Source organism: Lathyrus oleraceus, chromosome 4 (genome assembly GCF_024323335.1).
Source record: "Lathyrus oleraceus cultivar Zhongwan6 chromosome 4, CAAS_Psat_ZW6_1.0, whole genome shotgun sequence".
Taxonomy (NCBI): domain Eukaryota; kingdom Viridiplantae; phylum Streptophyta; class Magnoliopsida; order Fabales; family Fabaceae; genus Lathyrus; species Lathyrus oleraceus.
In genome coordinates, this window is record NC_066582.1 from 328,223,571 (window position 1) to 328,243,282 (window position 19,712).

Sequence of the window (19,712 nt, forward strand, 5' to 3'; positions counted from 1 at the left end):
AGTAGGGCACCTTTTAGTGGATTGGAGGAGATTCCCCGATCTAATCTTATTACTGAAGCTCTTCACTTGAAGAAGTTTGAGATATAGGCTCATTGGGTGAAGAAAGGAGGATTGTTTGGGTTGCCATTTGATTTCCTCATCAAGGAAGCTACTACCTTTGCTCAAGCCGGTAGTGTGGATGCTTTTGAAGCTATCTTTGTGTTGCTCATTTATGGATTAGCTTTGTTCCCTAACATTGACGGTTTTGTTGATGTTAACGCCATTAGACTTTTCTTGATTGGGAATCTTGTGCCTACTTTGTTGGGTGATATGTACTTATCTTTGCATCTAAGGAATTCTAAGGGTGGTGGAACGATTGTCTGCATTCCTCTTCTGCATAAGTGGTTTATTTCGCACTTGCCTCAGACATCTGGTTTTGTGGAGAACAAACAATGTCTACGGTGGTATCAGAGACTTATGTCTCTCACCAATGAGGATATAGTTTGGTATGATCCGTCTTTGAGCAGTTTGGAGATTATTGGTAGTTGTGGCATATTATCTAATGTGCCTCTCATTGGTACACAAGGAGGAATTAACTATAACCCTGCTTTGGCTCGTCGTCAACTTGGGTTCCCCTTGAGAGACAAACCTAATAACACTTTGTTATAGGGTAAAGATCTCTAACACTTGAAGCAGAAGATTATGCATGTTTGGCATAATGTGCATAGGAAAGGAAGATCCGAGCTTGGTCCGCGCAATTGTGTAGCTTTGGAAGCCTACGCTCTTTAGGTGAAGAAAAGAGCTTTGGAGTTGAAGATGTCTTATCCTTGTGAAAGACCTATGTCTATGGTTGTGGTTGAGCCATTAACTCTCCCTAACCAAGATGTAGAGGAGTTGGAAGACACGCTCGCCAAGATGAAGCAATAGAAAGATATGTGGGAAGAGCGTTTACGTGCTTTGAGCAAGAAGCATGAAGAGTTGCAGTTAGAGTCTAAGGAAAAAGATGCACTTATTGAGCTACTTGAAGACCGAGTGACAAAGAGACAGAGAGAGTTAGAGGTTTTATCTTCTAGCATGCCTCAGCCTTCCCTTGCTTGGAAGAAGATTGTTGATCAGCTTGTCCTCGAGAAGACTCAGATGAAGGCTTCTTTAAAGACCGAGATCCGTCGCATCCGAAGGAAGTACGCGCCTTCATCCAGGTCTTCTGACATTGTTGCTAGGGATCCTTAGGATGATTAGTCTCCTTTTCTCTTGTATTTTTCATTTGGTTTCTGAAATTGTACTCAGTGTAATCCTTCCAATTATAAATGAAAAGAGATTTTTGGTCATAAAAAAAAGATTGTTGCAATTGTTGTTATATATATATATATATTTGCAAATGATATAATAAGTTCCTTGAAAACAAAAAAATAAATAAATAAGCATTGCATTTCATGCATCATGTGCATAAGCAGGTTTCACTTTTGCCAGATGTCTCATTGGTGTTTCTTCTGTGCTTTAGCCAAGCTGACTCATTGGTACAACACACACGCCAATCATTTGAAAATTATGGAGCATCTAGAGCAAGATAACAGAGAGATGAAGGACGAGATCGCTCGCCTGACTGCCATGATGGAGTCAGTTTTTGTTGCTCAGAGTCAATATTCTCCAACGCCTGCAACTCCTCCTCCTTAGAGGACAGTTATTTCAAGGAGGCTACCTCTACCATGCCTGCTGCTACCGCTCATTTTACGCCCACTATGCCTGCCGGATTCCCGTGGGGAATGCCATCCAACTTTATGCTGGAAGGCTTTGCGCCTACATTTGCTTCCATGTCGGCATCTACCCCGGTCATGTATGTGCCACCTCCCATTGTGCACACCTTACCTCGTGTAGAGGACACCATTTATCACTTCGAGCCGTCTGAGGGTCCGAATGTTTATGAGAAAATGGACGAAATGAAAGATAAGTTTCTTGAGTTGCGCAAGGAATTGAAGACACTAAGGGGTAAGGACTTGTTTGGAAAGAGTGCTGCTGAGTTGTGTTTAGTGCCCAACGTCAAGATCCCGGTGAAGTTCAAAGTGCCTGACTTTGAAAAGTATAAAGGGAACACTTGTCCACTCAGTCATCTAGTGATGTATGCTCGCAAGATGTCTACTCAGACTGACAATGATCAACTGTTGATTCACTACTTCCAAGACAGTCTGACCGATGCTGAGCTCAGATGGTATATGGGGGCGGACAGCGCAAGCCTTCGTACTTTCAATGACTTGGGAGAGGCTTTTATCAAGAAATATAAGTACAACACGGACATGGCGCCTTATAGAGACCAGTTGAGGTCTATGTCTCAGAGAGAAAAGGAGACGTTTAAAGAGTATGCACAGAGATGGAGGGAATTGGCTGCTCAGATCACTCCTCCCTTGGAGGAAAAAGAGATGACAAAGATCTTTCTGAAAACTCTGAGTTCATTTTATTATGAACGAATGATTGTTAGTGCCCCCAGTGACTTTACCGAAATGGTAAACATGGGGATGAGGCTTGAGGAATGAGTCCGAGAGGGACGTTCGTCGAAAGATGAAGCATCGTCAAGTAAGAGGTATGGCAACAATTTTGGGAACAAAAAGGACAATGAAGCGAATGTAATTTCAAGTGGGAGGCAGAGGAGGCCTCAGATCAGAAGGAATCCACCATCCCGTCAACATCATCATCAAGTATCTTCAGTTATCCTTGTATTTTCTAATCAACAATCAACACCAGTTCAACAACCACAACGTCAACAACAACAACCATAACAACGAACAAACACCTATAATAACAGCAATACCAACTGTCATACCCCGATTTTGGCCCTGAAATGTTTTCCCGTCCGTCATTCATTTTTCTTTTTCTCATATATTCGAGGTTCGGAGATTCCATCCATATCTCTCCATTCATACTCATTTTCTCATTCATTCATAATTCAAAGAATTTCCATAACGTTTTTAATTTCTTTGTCAACCGTCCATTCCCAAATCCATATTGTCTCGATTTTGATAAACATTGGTCATTATCTAGGTCTTTTCGATCATGGTGCTTTTAGTTACAAAATGGATTCTAATTTAAGTTATTTGGCTTTCTAATTTTCAATTTGATTCTAAATTCAAATTAAGTCTAATTTCAAATTTCAATTTAATCTTAATTGTTTTTTTTTACTAATGATTCAAACTTTAATTAATTTTAATTTTCATATAAATGTTAGAATTGATATCAAATTAATTTTAACAAGTTATAGATTAATTTGATTTCAATTGGTTTCAGTTTAATCTTAATTGTTTTTTTTACTAATGATTCAAACTCTAATTGATTTTAATTTTCAAATAAATGTTAGAATTGATATCAAATTAATTTTAACAAATTATAGATTAATTTGATTTTAATTGGTTTCATTGATTTTTGATTTTAAATTGACATTTAGATTAGTCTTGGAATATTTCTAAAATCCATATCCATTTTTATAAATAAAAATCCATTTATCCATCGACCCTTTTAACAACCATGTCCATCAAAATCCACTACACCATTTCTAGACTTTAAGTCAATGTATGACATTCAAAATCTTAACTTTTCATTAATCCACATTCATGTTTAAATTCATATTTAACAATAATGTCCAATAACTTTTCAATCACAGTTAGTTCCCAATAATTCCAATCATAATGCAAATCTCAATAAAAATTTCAATTTTCATTCAAATTCTAAATCTTAATATTCAAACATTCATAAATAAACTTTCCATAATAATTTCAAATTATATCATTCATCACAATCAACCATTCAATACAAATCACTGACTTTATAATACGATTCCATCCAAATCACAAAAATTAAAAGTTAGAAACCTATTCCAACCATAGGTTACATGCTCAAAACATTGTCATAATTTCTAATTCCTCCTTCCAACTCCATTTGGTCCAACTATAAAAAACGGAACTTCCATAACCACCAATAGGGAAATTCCAGAACCAAAAACCATGTTGCAATACCAAAATTCTGCAGCATTTAACATCTGTTGCAACATGAGACCTAGGACTCACCTATCAAACCATGAACCAAGACAATTCATTAGCATACCACACATACACCAAAGCTCACCAAATCGAGCAAAAAACGACACCATCCATTTTGTCAACAACATAACCACATAGTCCAAAACCATTTATAAGAAATTAACCATTCATACAATACACAAATCAATCCATACACAATTCCACAGACCAATTCAAACATACAAATGTCCCATGATCAATTCACTATATAGTCCAATCCAAAGCATTTAATTAAATTTCACATCAAATCCCAATTCCAATCCAATTCAACACAATCAATAACCTTCTAAAACTCCTACTAACACTCCAATTTCATTTAGATTGGAATTCCTAACCAACCTAGGTAATTAGCAGGTAACAGAATTAATACTATAATAAAATTTCCATCTCACTTTTAACTTCCGACTGTGCAAACAGATTGTGGAAATCAAGACGGGCGATTGAAATCATCATCAAAGCAAACCTCAACAGAGGGTTCCATTTGTGCCTCGGCAGAAAAACCATAGAACCTGTATTCAGCAAGTAGTCAGAAAGCCTTTACTTATCACATTGAATTCATATAACTCAACAAATACCAAAGGAATAAAGACACAAAACAGAAAAATAATAGGAATGTAAGAAAAACACGAAAGACTTCTAAGTCAATTAAAAGAGAAATTAAATGGTCATGGGATTTTTCAGATTATTAAGGATATATCAAATGTAACATCCAAAGCAAGCTCTGAAGTTTTATAAACAAGTGTTAAACTTAAAATAGAGCCTAAGATTGATAGACTATAATCCGATCTCGAAATATCACAATTCCATTTCTTGGTGTTTATGAAAGAAAATAATTTTCATGAAATATACAGTTCAACATGGATCAACACCTCTGTCAATATTGTTAAGGTAAGATACGATGATAAAATATTTTTACCATTAGATGAGGAAATACATACTAGGGGATATGGTAAGAAACTTAAAATTCGAACTCAGGATAACTCAGAGTCTATGGGGAAATTTGTGAAGACAGAAAACAAAGCAAGATAAAATAGTGACAGTATATACTTTTTTCGAAAGTACATTACTTTTAAAGCTACATACCTCTTGCTGTGATCAGAAACGCTGTGCTATAGCCTGTATCACAAAGTAGAAGAAGAAATCTGTAAACCACTCATGAAGGTTCTAGTTTTCACTGCAGTAAAAAATACATCAACTCGGTAAGACGGTAAAAGTTAACAAACAACCCAAAACGGAATTGAAACAAAATTCAAAGAAGAAAGTGTAGCTCTGTGTTACCTCTTCCGAATTTAACAATCAAATAGGGCGACCAAAAATATGACAACCCTAAAGATATTTCACAGAAACCCCTTCTGGATCTCCATAAGCCAACCTAAAACCCTAAGTTGTTGATATAAAAGGAGGGGCGACCAAGGTAAAAACCCTAATTTTTGAGACAGCCGAAAAAACCCTAGAACAGAGAAAAGGTTAGAGAGCGAAAAAACCTAAGAATTTTACGAGAGAAGGAGAAAGCTCTGAGAGTCAGAAGCCGGAATTTTGAGGAGGATCAATCGCGTTCGGAAGAAGGACTCGCTTGACGCTGCTCTTCCTAAACGTTCCTGGTTCTGTCGTCGTTGGTAAGTCCTCCGACCCTTCAATCACATATATCATTTCTTGCTTGAGTAAAAATAGAGAGGGATTTCTGGGGAAGATGACGAAGGCGGATAGGAGGATTACTCTTTCTTCTTTTATTCTTGCATAACAGCGATAGAAAGAATGAGAAAGGAAAACAATGTGTGTTTTTATTTTATTTTATTATTCACTAAATGTCTTGCCACATGTTAAACACGTATTAGTTGGTTTCAAATTATGAAAAAAAATCTTCTTTTTTATTTCACTGAATGCTCCGACCTTATTTTCTCTTGTTAATCTTTCTTAGTTAGTTTTTTATTTATTTAATAATCATTATTTGTTTTATTTTTAGTGGTTGCTTTTTATTTATTATTGTTTATGTGGGCTTTGGGTCTTAACTGCAATCTGGTATCAAAGATCCTTTCACTTAACACACCCAAGCCTATCTAAGCCTTAGTTTATTTGATATTAGGAAGAAGGAGAGATTAGTTTCTAAAAATATTTTATTCTATTTCTTTTATTAGATTTATTTAATTATTTATTTATTTGGGTATTATTAATCAACTAAGTAATCTTTTCTTAAATAAATAGTAACTAGTCTTATTTTTTAAAAAAATCATTTTCATCATTTATTTTTATTATTTAATTGTTTTTTGTTTATTTATTTATTAATTATATTTTTTGTAATTAAAAAAATAATAAAATAGTTATGACTTATTTCTTAAATCTTGGTTCAATACCGAGTAATATTTTTTTAATTCGATTAAAGAGTCTTTCATCCCGATTCAAACATCTTTCCATTTAAACGTAATGTTCCTTTAAAAAAAAACACGAGAGAAGAGGATCATTCGAATCTTGCATTCCGGTGGGAACCCTCGAATAATCAGTCCTGAGCCTTGCATTTTCGATTAACCGTTTATTTTATTTTCTTTGTTTCTTAAAACATTTAAATCAACTTATTCTATTGTTATTTTTCAAAAATAAAAATAAATAGATAAATACATATAAGTCATATTAATAAAAATTACAAAAAGAGTTTTCTATTTATTATTTTGTAATTTAGATTATGTTATAAAATATTTAAAAAGTTAATTTAGTTATTTTCATTATTATTATTAGATTATGTCATAAATTTCAAAAAAATTAAGTTCAATATTTATTTTATTTTTATTTTATATTATGTCATAAAAATCAAAAATTAAGTTTACCATTTATTTCTAGATCATGTCATAAAAATTCATAAAAAATAAGTTTAGCATTTATTTTCTTTAAATTTCATATCATGTCATGAAATATTCCAAAAAAATTAAGTTTGCCATTTATTTACTTTTAATTTTAAATCATGTCATGAAATATTCCAAAAAATCAAGTTTGCCATTTATTTACTTTTAATTTTAAATCATGCCATAAAATATTCCAAAAAAGAGCTTACCATTTATTTTCTTTTAATTCTAGATCATGTCATGAAAATATTCCAAAAAAAAAGAGTTTATCATTTATTTAATTTAATTCTAGATCATGTTATAAAAATTCAAAAAAAATAACTTTACCTTTTATTTTATTTTAATTTAGATTATGTTATAAAAATTATTAAAAAAAAATTAATTTAGTTATTTTCATCATTAGTTTTAGATCATGTTATAAAAAATATTAAAAAGATTAATTCAGTCGTTTTCATCATTATTTTTAGATTGTTATAATAAATATTAAATAAGGATTGATTTAGTTAGTTTGATTATTATTTTTAGATTCTGTTATAAGAATTTTTTTAAAAAATATTTAATTTAGTTATTTTCATCATTATTTTAAATTATGTTATAAAAATATAAAAAAAGTTAATTTAAATATATTTATTATTATCATTAGATTATGTTATAAAAAATAAAAAGGTTATGTTTAATTTATTTTTTGTTTTTGTTATAAAAAAGTATTTAATTGTTTTATTTTCAGATTTTTTTATAAATAATATGCATATGTCTAATATTAAATTGGTATTATTCTCTCACTTTATTTTACTAGACATAAAAGAATATAATTGTATTTTTCTTCAACTTAATTTCTTGCCATTTTCTCTAAATGTTTGATTAACTATAGAATTACTATTTTTATATAATATCATTTTCTTTGTAGTTTTATTTATTATTGTTAGAATATTACGAATAAATAATTAAATAAATATCTAGTATTGATGTTGACTAATAAATAGAATAAAATACTTATGACTACTTTCTTAAACTTTGATCCTACCCCAAGTTATATATTTTAATCTGGTTAATTTGTTTCTTATCCCAATTAAAACACTTTACTATTTAAGTTAAAATATTAAAACTTTTTTGAATAACTCAAAAGAAGTGGACTATTGGAATCTAGCATTCCGGTAGGAACCCTTGAATGATCGGTCTTGAACCACGCGTTTTGGATTAACTATTCATTCTTTTTAAAACACATCAATAAACTTGGACAAAATAAGGGCCATTGAGATCAAGCATTCTGGCATAACCCTTTGAACATTTGATTCTCATCAAGTGTTCGTTGTCCAGTAAATAATTTTCTTAAATAATTCGAATAAAAAAGGACCATTGGAATCTAGCATTCCAGAAGAATCCTGAATTTTTGATCTTAGGGCTTATGCCTCATTTTCAAATATTCGTCTTCCAAAACTCAAAAATATACTTAACTCCTACCTTAACACTTTTTTTAATAAAGATGGAAATGGAACATGGTGTATACCGTGCACTCCTGAGATTAAGATTCAAGGTGGATGCCTTGCCTATCTTAGCTCTCGCCGTCGTCTAAATTTGTCATTGCGGTTTCTTCAAACCCTTTCCCAATTAAACCTGAAAAATACTTAATCTTTATTAAACACTTTTGTCAATAAAGATGGAAATGGAACATGGTGTATACCGTGCACTCCTGAGACTAGGATTCGAGATGGATATCTTGCTCATCCAAGTTCTCGTCATTACTCAAAATATATCCAACCAATCAAACTCTTTTTCGCCACCGTGCGACTAATCAAAGAACCTTTTTCATAAATGAAATATATATTGTCTTAAGGTGATGCAAAACAATGTTTCGACCATGATTGTTGAGTCGAGATAAGTGACGCTTTTCCGAATGTAGATTTATAAATCTGTTCGATGTGTGGTATACGTCCACTCCTCATATGTTTTGGGTAAAACAATGTTTTCGTCGATCAATACAGTATAGCTTTCTCTAAAATCGACCAACAAACAAACATTTTTCTACCCAGAACTACGTAAGCCTTGATTTCTCTTTTGAGATACGTAGGAGCAGGATTTGTAAATTTTGTTAGGCCCACTAATAAAAAAAACTTAGGTTTAGTCCTTCGTCAAAAATCCAAAAACATTTCTTCTCTCTTCTATTTTATTCTCTCCCTCATTATAACTGGAGAAGACTAACATAAGCTAACATTCAAAACGAAACTAACGAAACGGTTCCCGTTGAATACAACGGACGTGAGGGGTGCTAATACCTTCCCCTTGCGTAACCGACTCCCGAACCCTGATATTGGCTGCGATGACCATATATTATCCTTTCTTTTATGGGTTTTATCGTTATTTCCCCTTCCCATTTTGGGAATAAATAAAGTTCGGTGGCGACTCTGTTTAGTCCATCATTGCGAGCGTGCGATCGCGCTTCGCTTTAAAGTCGTATCCCCATTTTTTCGAGGTGCGACAGATGGCGACTCTGATGGGGAAAGGAACATCCCTAAGTGAGTCAACCCTAGTTTAGTTAGGTTTTTGCATGTGTGTTAGCTCTGTTTGTTTATTTTTCTTCCTTTGTTTTATGCTTTCTTTATCTCTATTTTATCGCATTTTTATATCTGTATATATATCTATGTGTGGGTGTTGGGATTTCGATATCATGAATAAAGCTCTACACCCGAGCTTTGGAAAAAGAAGAGAGAATACATAAGTTAGAATTGGAAGTTGTGTAGTGTTAGTCCCCAAGGGCCACTCCTTGCGTGTCTAGCATGAAGACTCCCCTAGATTAGACCTGTTTGTAGATCTCGTTATAAGATAGCTAGCCTGTTGCATGACGTTGATTCATGAAGGGTCCATGACCCTAGGAGCCCCTCTTAGAACCAGTTCCTGCTTTGGTGGTTGCGTAATGATGGACTCCAAGGGCCTCTCCTTGTTGCACCTAACATGAAAACCCTGCTCAGAAGAGACCTTTCGTCACTCTTGTCATAAAGCGGCTAGCCTGTTGCATGATGTTGATACGATTATGGTCCATGAGAGTGGGTTTATGGGTAACCAACTTAGAACTGTCTATTAAGAAGCCTACCAAATAGGATGTGTTGAGTTACCTTATCCCAAAACCAAATACCATGCATTCATGATCATTTGCATGACATCATGACACTCATACAAAATTTTGTTTTCAGGGAATCTTTGAACACGCAGTTGCTAAGCACAAAAAGTTTTGTAATGGGTTCAGAAAGAAGGAAAGCATTACCATTCAAAGCCAAAATGCCAGATACTGCCAACATATCAAGACTTCTGAATGAACTTCCCGCCTGCTTCAGGGTTACTTTGCAAGGAAAGTTTGGCCACATTTTAGATCTTCTCTCAGTGGATGTTCAAACACCAGCCATCACCGCTTTAGCTCAGTTCTATGATCCTCCGCTTCGAAGTTTCTTATTCCAAGACTTTCAGTTGACTCCAACCTTGGAGGAATTCGACCGTCTCTTGGGATTTTCTATGAAAGGAAGGACACCGTATAATAGGATTGGTCAGGTACTTGAGGTAGAGATGCTAGCTCTTGCACTCCACATCCCCATATCTGATGCATTGGCTAATTGGAAGAAAAGGGAGAATCTCTTTGGTTTTTGGAGGGCTTACCTAGAAGAAGAAGCAGAAAGGTTGTTTGAGATACATCATTGGGATGCATTGGAAAATATGCTAGCTCTTCTCATATATGGGCTAGTATTGTTCCCAACCCATGAAGGTTTTATAGATTTAGCTGCCATAAGTATATTCTGGGCCGTTTGGAAGGATAAACAAAGTTTGGTTCCTCCACTACTAGCTGACACTTTCCATACTTTGCATACTCGACATCAAAGGAAGAATGGAATGTTGATATGTTGCCTTCCATTGCTCTATAATTGGCTTATCCCATATGTGTTTAAGCATGATGCTCACATCAGTGAGATGTCCAGTGGGGAGTGGGCAAGAACTCTGGTGTCTTTGTCTAGTAAGGATATCATTTGGTATCGACACAAGTTGAACGTTGAAGAAATCATTATCAGTTGTGGTAGTTTCCCAAATGTACCACTAATAGGATCTAAAGGTTGCATCAGCTACAACCCCATGTTAGCTTTGCGACAGTTTGGATACCCTATGCGTGGGAAGCCCGATGATAAAGAGTTAGAAGAGATGGTTTTGAATGATATGGGAACCAATGATCCTTTTCTCCTCCGTAAGATCATTCGATCCTGGGAAAAGGTGCATACCAAAGGAACAAAATTAGTAAAGAAGAATGATGCAGCAAGGGTTCCTTATCAGCAATGGCTCTCGGAGAGGATCAAAGTTGTGAAGCTCCCTTTTTCTATGGAGATTCCTCTAAGGTCTATTTCACCAGAACCAGTCCCTGTTTCTCTTGAAGAGGTTGAAGAACTTCGAGCCATGGTAGCTAAGCTTGGAAAGGAGAAAGATAATCTGCAATCTGAACTCTACAAAGAAACTGGGAAAAATATGATTCTCAAAAGGAAGAGTAACCAAAGGAAGGAACTTTTGGAGGAGAGTCGTAAGAAGAACAGAATTGAGCAAGATCTCAAGGAAAGAGTCTTGGAGTGCCTAGATCAGGCTGATAGTGGATTAGGTTCACTCTGTGATGAGTTAGCTAAGGCCAAAAGAGATGGACAAGAGTGGAAGCGTTGGTGGGACCTAGCCACTAAGCAAAAGAAAGAGGTAAGAGAGGAGCTTGAAGCCCAAATACAAGAACTGAAGGAGCAACTTCAAAGTTCTGAAGCTGAAGTGGTACGTGAAAGGCGTCTTAAGGAACAAGTCCAAAGAACCTCTCAAATATGTCCTAAAGCCTGGGAGGAGAAGTGTGATGAGGTGAATACTAACAAGGAGCTAGCTAGTTATTGGAAGGAACAATATGAGTCTCTGAAGAGCCAAAGCATGGATTGGCTAAATCATAGGAAGCATTTGAATGAGATATTGGATGAGTATGAATGCACCATCAACCTTCTACAGCCAAGTCTTGATGCATACCGCACGAAGTTGGCTAACCTCATAGAGTTTTGTAATGTCGTGGCCATAGACTTACCATGGAAATTAGAAAATGCTCTAGAGGACATGGATGAAAATAACACTCATCCTTCGGCTCGTGACCTTGTTTTGCTTTGCGAAAGGATGATGCGAAGGTTCAAAGAAGAATTGAAGGCGCACAAAGAGCGAGTTGCTAAGAGGACTCTTTAAGTTGTTTGCTTCGTGTTATTTCCAATTTTTGTATTTGGCTTAATGTTTTGTACCCACTTTGACTGTGTACTTCGTACTTTTTGGCTTCATTGAATGAATGGGTATTGAATTTTGAATCGGCTTCTGACTATTGTTTTTTATTCACATTACTTTCAAAGTACGTGCTCAACAACTGCGAAGTTTATAAGAATCCCTAAAAATAAATAAACATAAAAAGCATACATAGATTCATGCATTCTTCACATAAATATATAAAAACTCATTCCGTTTTCTCTATCAGTTGTTACACACTGAGTCCTCAACACCACTACAACACCAGAGCCAGCGCTCGTCGAAGAATGGCGGACCAAGAACAAGAATTGGAGCGAGTAAGCTCGGAACTCGAAGACCTACGAGGAAACATGGGTCAAGTCATGGAGATACTACAGGTCATCGGGGCAAAGTTGGACACCCAAATGACGGTCGTTTCAGAAATCGCCGGTCCCACGATTGAACCCCAACCTGCAAGGACAATACCAACCACTTGGCCAGCCTATGGTTTACCTCCCGGTTTCACACCTCCAGTTGAAGGCGCCCCTGGTTTTGCACAAGCCACTCAGTAGACGATTCCTCTACCAACCATCAATGAAACTCATCCAGTGGTCGACACGTTCGCACCACCTCTCGTTCGTGCACATGTGCAACCTTACTTTGAGGATCAACAACATGCTCCGGACTTTTCGGACGAAGATAAGGAAAGGCAGGAAGACATAAGAGGGATGAAGGAGAATTTCCAGACTCTTGAGAAAAGGTTAAGGGCTATGGAAGGTGACCAAGTTTTTTGTGCTACTGCTAAGGAGATGTGCTTAGTGTCAGGTCTTGTGATTCCTGCAAAGTTCAAGACCCCAGATTTCGATAGATATGAGGGCCACTCGTGTCCTAAAAGTCACCTTATTATGTACTATCGAAAAATGGCTGCGCACGTAGAGGATGACAAACTTATGATACATTGCTTCCAAGACAGCTTGAGGGGTGCTCCCTCTAAGTGATACTTAAGCCTTGATCAAAGTAGGATTCGTTGTTTCCAAGACTTATCTGATGCTTTCATCCAACATTATAAGTATAATATGGACATGGCCCCAGATAGGAGGCAATTGCTCAGCATGTCCCAGAAAGATAATGAGTCTTTTAAGTAATATACACAACGATGGAGTGAAGTGGCCTCGCAAGTCGAACCACCCCTTGCTGAGAAGGAGTTAGCAGATTGGTTCATGGATACAGTCAAACCTATGTTCTATGAAAGAATGGTGAGTAGTGTATCTGCAAGCTTCTCTGACCTGGTCGCCGTGGGCATAAAGGTCGAGCTTGGATTGAAGAACGGAAAAATGATAACCACCTCTGAAACATCTGGTAATAATGCCAAAAAGTTTCCCGGAGGTTTTCAAAGAAAGAAAGAGGGTGAAACAAATGCAGTGTCAACCAGTCAAAGGAGGAGTCATTCATGGAAGAAGCAACATCAATTTGCTCAACAACAACCAACTTATCCAGCGCAGTATGTTCAACAACCGTATGTGGCAGCTGTCACACCAAATTTCAACCAGTCACAAGCTCCTGTCTATCAACCTATTCAACAAGCACCAGTATACCAGCAAGCGCCCGCGCCACCTGCTTATCAACAGCCAAGGGCACAGGCTCCTCATCCACAAAATCCTCCAAATCAAAATAGGATACAAAGAGGTAGACTTCCGTTTGCTTCAATCCCTATGACATACACTGAATTGTACCCATCGTTACTATGAAAAGGGTTGGTGACTCCCAAACCTTTGGGTCCTCCACCAAATCCTTTACCTCCATGGTACAATCCAAATGCCCATTGTCCTTTCCATGGGGGTGCCCCTGGACATGATTTAGAGGGATGTTATGCTTTGAAGCATATTGTGCGAGACCTGGTTGAGAAGAAGATTCTTTCATTCCGAGATGTTGGACCCAATGTAAAAAATAACCCTCTGCCGGCGCATGGTGATGTTAATGCCATCGAAGATGCTTCCGATGTTTGTATAATCAAAAATCTTGAAGATGTTAAGACCCCGTTGATAGCACTTCATGCCAGATTGGTGGGGTCTAGTTTGATCAGTACACGCCACGACAATTGTGAAGAATGTGTCATTCATCCAAGGAGATGTAAAGTGGTACGAAATGACTTTCAGAACTTGATGGATCAAGGTGTTTTACAAATTTGTGGTCCAACAACAAACGAGGAAGTTTCAGTCATTGAACCCGTTTTTAATATACCAGAACCGTTTGAGGTAACTTATCACAGAAGAGATGTTGTTCATCCATCACCCGTGGTAGTTTGCATGCCTACCCCATTTCCTTTTGAAAGCACCAAGGCGGCACCCTGGAAGTACGACATAACAGTGGTAGATGGAGTGGTAGATGGAAAACCCAAAGCTGCTGAAAGTAAGGAAGGTTTGGAGAATGTTGACACCGACATCACTAACATCGCAGGGAGAAGCAGGATGACCCGCAGTGGTCGGATTTATACTCCCAATATTAATGTGAACCCTCAAGAGTCAACAAGGGAAGCTGCAAATGTAAATCCTACCCCAGAGCATAGAGGGGCACAGCCGGCTGTGCAAACAGATGAAGCAAGTGAGTTCCTAAGGATAATAAAGAAATCTGACTACAAGATAGTTGATCAGTTACATCAAACACCATCAAAAATATCTATCTTGTCTTTGCTTCTGAATTCCGAAGCTCATAGGGAGGCTCTACTGAAAGTGCTAGCTCAGGCTCATGTTACCCAAGATACAACGGTTGGCCAATTCGATGGGGTGGTCACCAATATCACAGCCTGCAACACTCTATGTTTCAGCAATGAAGAGCTACCCAAAGAGGGGAAGAATCACAACCGCGCCTTGCATGTATCCATAAAGTGCCAAGAAGATGCTCTGGCCAGAGTTTTAGTTGACACTGGATCATCCCTTAATGTTCTACCAAAGAGGGCACTTGCTAAATTGTCTTACCAAGGTTCGGAGTTGAAACCTAGTGCACTTGTGGTAAAAGCATTTGATGGTTCTCGAAGGACAGTAGTTGGGGAGGTAGAGCTACCAATACAGATCGGACCGCAAGTATTCCCCACCAATTTCCAGGTCATGGACATAAATCCCGCTTATAGCTGCCTTTTGGGACGACCATGGATACATGCTGTTGGGGCAGTAACTTCTACTCTGCATCAAAAGATGGAGTTTGTTGTCAATAACAAGCTCGTCATTGTCTCGGGAGAAGAAGATTTTATCATCAGTCAGCTCTCCTCTTTCCGTTATATTGAGGCTAATGAGGATGCCTTAGAGACCTCTTTCCAAGCACTTGAAATATCCAATGCCACACTTGAAGAGGTTAAGGATCCTATTGAGAAAACCAGTTTGTCGTTCGCTTCTTTGAAGAGTGCAAGATCAGCCGTTGAAAATGGAGGCCCTGCAGGTTGGGGGCAAGTCATCAACGTCAATGAGAAAAATGATCGTTTTGGTTTGGGGTACAAGCCTTCTGCTAATGGAGGAGCCCTGGTCCCTGCAAAGGACCGTGTGCGGAGCATACAAGAAGTCTTCCTGAGCACAGGATTTATCCATGGAGATCAAGTTGGTGCAGTGGAAGATGACACTGAAGATGGAGAAACATCAAACCCGATATACCGGTGTGAAGCAGCCCTAACCAATTGGGAGGCGGTTGAGATTCCAGAAGTTTTTCCCGTGTCAAAGTAATTGTGTTTTCCTTTGTGTTTTTGAAAATCCTTAGCTCTGCCCAAGGCTAATGGATCATTTGTAGGGCCCCTTTTAAATTTCAAAAATCATTATGACAAATAAAGAGCATTTTGTTCAAATTCTTGTCGTTCATTTATTTGTTTTTCTTTCCTTAAAATGGCAATCCTTTCAAAAACTACAAAAATATTTTTATTTCTTTTGCTTTTTATTTCCATTTTTCTAAAAAAAACCATCATTAAAAAACATGCAGAATAATCAATAAACCAGTTGAATTCGATGATCCTACTACTTCCTATAATTTTGAACTCCCCATCTACCAAGCGGAAGAGGAGAGTGAGGAAGATTGTGATTTCCCTGAAGAACTAGAAAGGATGCTCGAGCATGAGTCAAAGGCCCTTCAGCCACATCAAGAACCAGTGGAAACAATCAACCTTGGCATCGAGGAAGACAAGAAAGAGGTCAAAGTTGGGACTACACTTGGAGCAAGCATCAAAGAAAGATTGATCAAGTTGCTACAAGAGTATGTAGATGTATTTGCTTGGTCGTATCAGGATATGCCAGGTTTAGATACTGATATTGTTGTCCACAAGCTTCCCATCTACCAAGCGGAAGAGGAGAGTGAGGAAGATTGTGATTTCCCTGAAGAACTAGAAAGGATGCTCGAGCATGAGTCAAAGGCCCTTCAGCCACATCAAGAACCAGTGGAAACAATCAACCTTGGCATCGAGGAAGACAAGAAAGAGGTCAAAGTTGGGACTACACTTGGAGCAAGCATCAAAGAAAGATTGATCAAGTTGCTACAAGAGTATGTAGATGTATTTGCTTGGTCGTATCAGGATATGCCAGGTTTAGATACTGATATTGTTGTCCACAAGCTACCACTACAGCCAGATTGTCCGCCAGTAAAGCAGAAGCTCCGAAGAGCAAGACCCGACATGGCTCTAAAGATTTGTGACGAGGTGAAACGTCAATTTGATGTCGGTTTTCTAGCAATTGCAAAGTACCCTCAATGGGTAGCTAATATTGTGCCAGTACCCAAAAAGGATGGCAAAGTCAGGATGTGTGTTGATTATAGGGATTTAAACAAAGCTAGTCCAAAGGACGACTTCCCCCTACCACATATTGACACTCTGGTAGACAACACTGCTAAGTTCGCGGTCTTCTCCTTTATGGACGGGTTCTAGGGTTATAATCAAATTAAGATGGATCCAGAAGACATGGAAAAGATCACATTCATCACCCCTTGGGGAACATTTTTCTACAAGGTAATGCCATTCGGTCTCAAAAATGCTAGGGCAACTTACCAAAGAGCAATGGTCACTCTTTTCCATGACATGATGCACAAGGAAATTGAGGTTTATGTGGATGATATGATTGCAAAATCCCAAAGTGAAGAGGATCATATAGACCACTTGCAAAAGCTATTTGAGCGTCTTCGGAAATTTCGACTACGGCTGAATCCTGCTAAATGCACCTTCGGTGTCCGATCTGGAAAGTTGCTTGGTTTCATCGTCAGTCAACGAGGAATTGAGGTAGATCCAGACAAGGTTAGGGCGATACAAGAAATGCCTGCTCCACGTACAGAGAAAGAAGTTAGAGGATTCCTGGGACGTTTGAACTACATCTCTAGGTTTATATCTCATATGACTGCTACGTGTGAACCTATATTCAAGTTGCTCAGAAAAGATCAAGCAGTTGAATGGAATTCTGACTGCCAAATGGCTTTTGAGAAAATCGGACAATACCTGCAAGAGCCCCCTATTCTAATTCCACCTGTTCAGGGGAAACCACTCTTTATGTACCTAATTATGCTTGAAAAGTCAATGGGATGTGTGTTGGGACAACATGATGACACTGGCCGAAAAGAGCATGCCATCTATTATCTAAATAAGAGATTTACTGATTGTGAAACCCGATACTCGCTCTTGGATAAAACTTGTTGTGCTTTAGCATGGGCCGCTCATCGTCTAAGACAATACATGATTTGCCACACTACTTTGTTGATCTCAAAAATGGATCCAATAAAGTATATCTTTGAAAAGCCTGCTTTGACTGGAAGACTCTCCCGTTGGCAGATGTTACTATCTGAGTATGACATCCAATATGTATCTCAGAAAGCCATTAAAGGAAGTGTGTTGTCCGATTACTTGGCAAACCAGCCCGTTGAAGATTACCAGCCGTTGAAGTTTGACTTCCCTGATGAAGACATTATGGTAGTAAAAGATTGTGAAATCCCAGGACTTGATGAAGGACCTGAACCCGGATCTCGGTCGAAGCTCATGTTCGATGGTTCCTCCAATTACATGGGGCATGGCGTAGGAGCTGTTCTATTAAATCCGAATGGTGGATAGACTCCTTTCACAGCAAGGTTGTGTTTTGATTGCACGAACAATATAGCAGAATATGAGGCGTGCATCCTAGGTATTGAAGCAACAATTGACCTCCGAATCAAAATCCTTGAAGTATGTGGAGACTCAGCCTTGGTAATATACCAAGTCAAAGGCGAATGGGAAACCCGTGATACCAAGTTGATCCTATATCGTGCCTATGTCATGGAATTAATAAAATACTTTGACGAAATCACTTTTCGTCATATCCCGAGAACAGAGAATCAAATTGTTGATGCTTTGGCTATGTTGGCTTCAATGTACCAAGTTAGATTCCATAATGAAGCACCTCTCATTCAGATCGAGCGGAAAGTTGAGCCTGCCTACTGTCAGTCAGTTGAAGAGGAAGCCGATGGTAAACCCTGGTTTCACGACATCAAATGCTTTTTGCAAAATCAAGAATATCCAACAGATGCAACAACCCTTGACAAGAAAACATTGAGGAAATTAGCATCCAAATTCTTCTTAAGCAATGGTGTGTTATATAAGAGAAACCACGACATGATTCTGCTCAGATGCGTGGATGGACGTGAAGCGGACCTATTGATCAAGGAGAATCATGAAGGATCCTTCGGAACTCATGCCAATGGGCATGCCATGGCCAAGAAGATTTTGAGAGCTGGTTATTACTGGTTGACCATGGAATCCGACTGCTTCAATTATACTAGAAAATGTCATAAATGCCAAATCTATGTCGACAAGGTACACGTGCCTCCGACCCTACTAAATATTTTGACGTCACCTTGGCCTTTCTTAATGTGGGGCATCGACATGATTGGCACCATCGAGCCTAAAGCTTCCAATGGTCACCGCTTCATCCTGGTTGCCATTGATTACTTTACCAAATGGGTAGAAGCCGCCTCTTACGCTAATGTGACAAAACAAGTGGTTGCACGGTTCCTCAAGAAAGAGATCATTTGCCGTTATGGAATTCGAAGTCAGATCATCACAGATAATGGGACGAATCTGAACAATAAGACCATGAAAGAATTATGCGAGAGCTTCAAGATTGAACACCATAACTCTTCACCATATCGTCCAAAGATGAATGGCGTTGTTGAAGCCGCTAATAAAAACATCAAGAAGATCCTACTGAAAATGGTGAAAACCTATAAGGATTGGCACGAAATGCTACCCTTCGCACTGCATGGGTACCGGACTTCCGTCCGCACTTCAACAGGGGCAACGCCGTTCTCTTTGGTATATGGGATGGAAGCAGTTCTCCCAATTGAAGTGGAGATACCTTCAATAAGAATCTTGATGGAAACCAAGCTAGAAGAGGCTGAGTGGATTCAAAATAGATTTGATCAGCTAAACCTCATAGATGAGAAGCGAATGACTTCTTTGTGCCATGGACAGTTATACCAAAAACGGCTTAAAAGGGCTTTTGACAAGAAAGTACGTGTTCGGGAATTCAGAGAAGGAGACCTCGTGCTTAAGAAGATCTTGCCAATACATAAGGACTCACGTGGGAAGTGG

General features: G+C 37.9%; 1 long non-coding RNA gene across 1 annotated transcript; it reads right to left on the reverse strand.

Annotated features, from left to right (window-relative positions):
* Positions 1–3,713: 3,713 nt before the first annotated feature.
* Positions 3,714–5,841, reverse strand: LOC127075339 (uncharacterized). The gene is made up of 4 exons (XR_007786388.1): positions 5,322–5,841; positions 5,127–5,217; positions 4,436–4,552; positions 3,714–4,031 (listed from the first exon to the last, which is right to left on the reverse strand). It is a non-coding gene; the product is annotated as an uncharacterized LOC127075339 (long non-coding RNA).
* Positions 5,842–19,712: the final 13,871 nt, after the last annotated feature.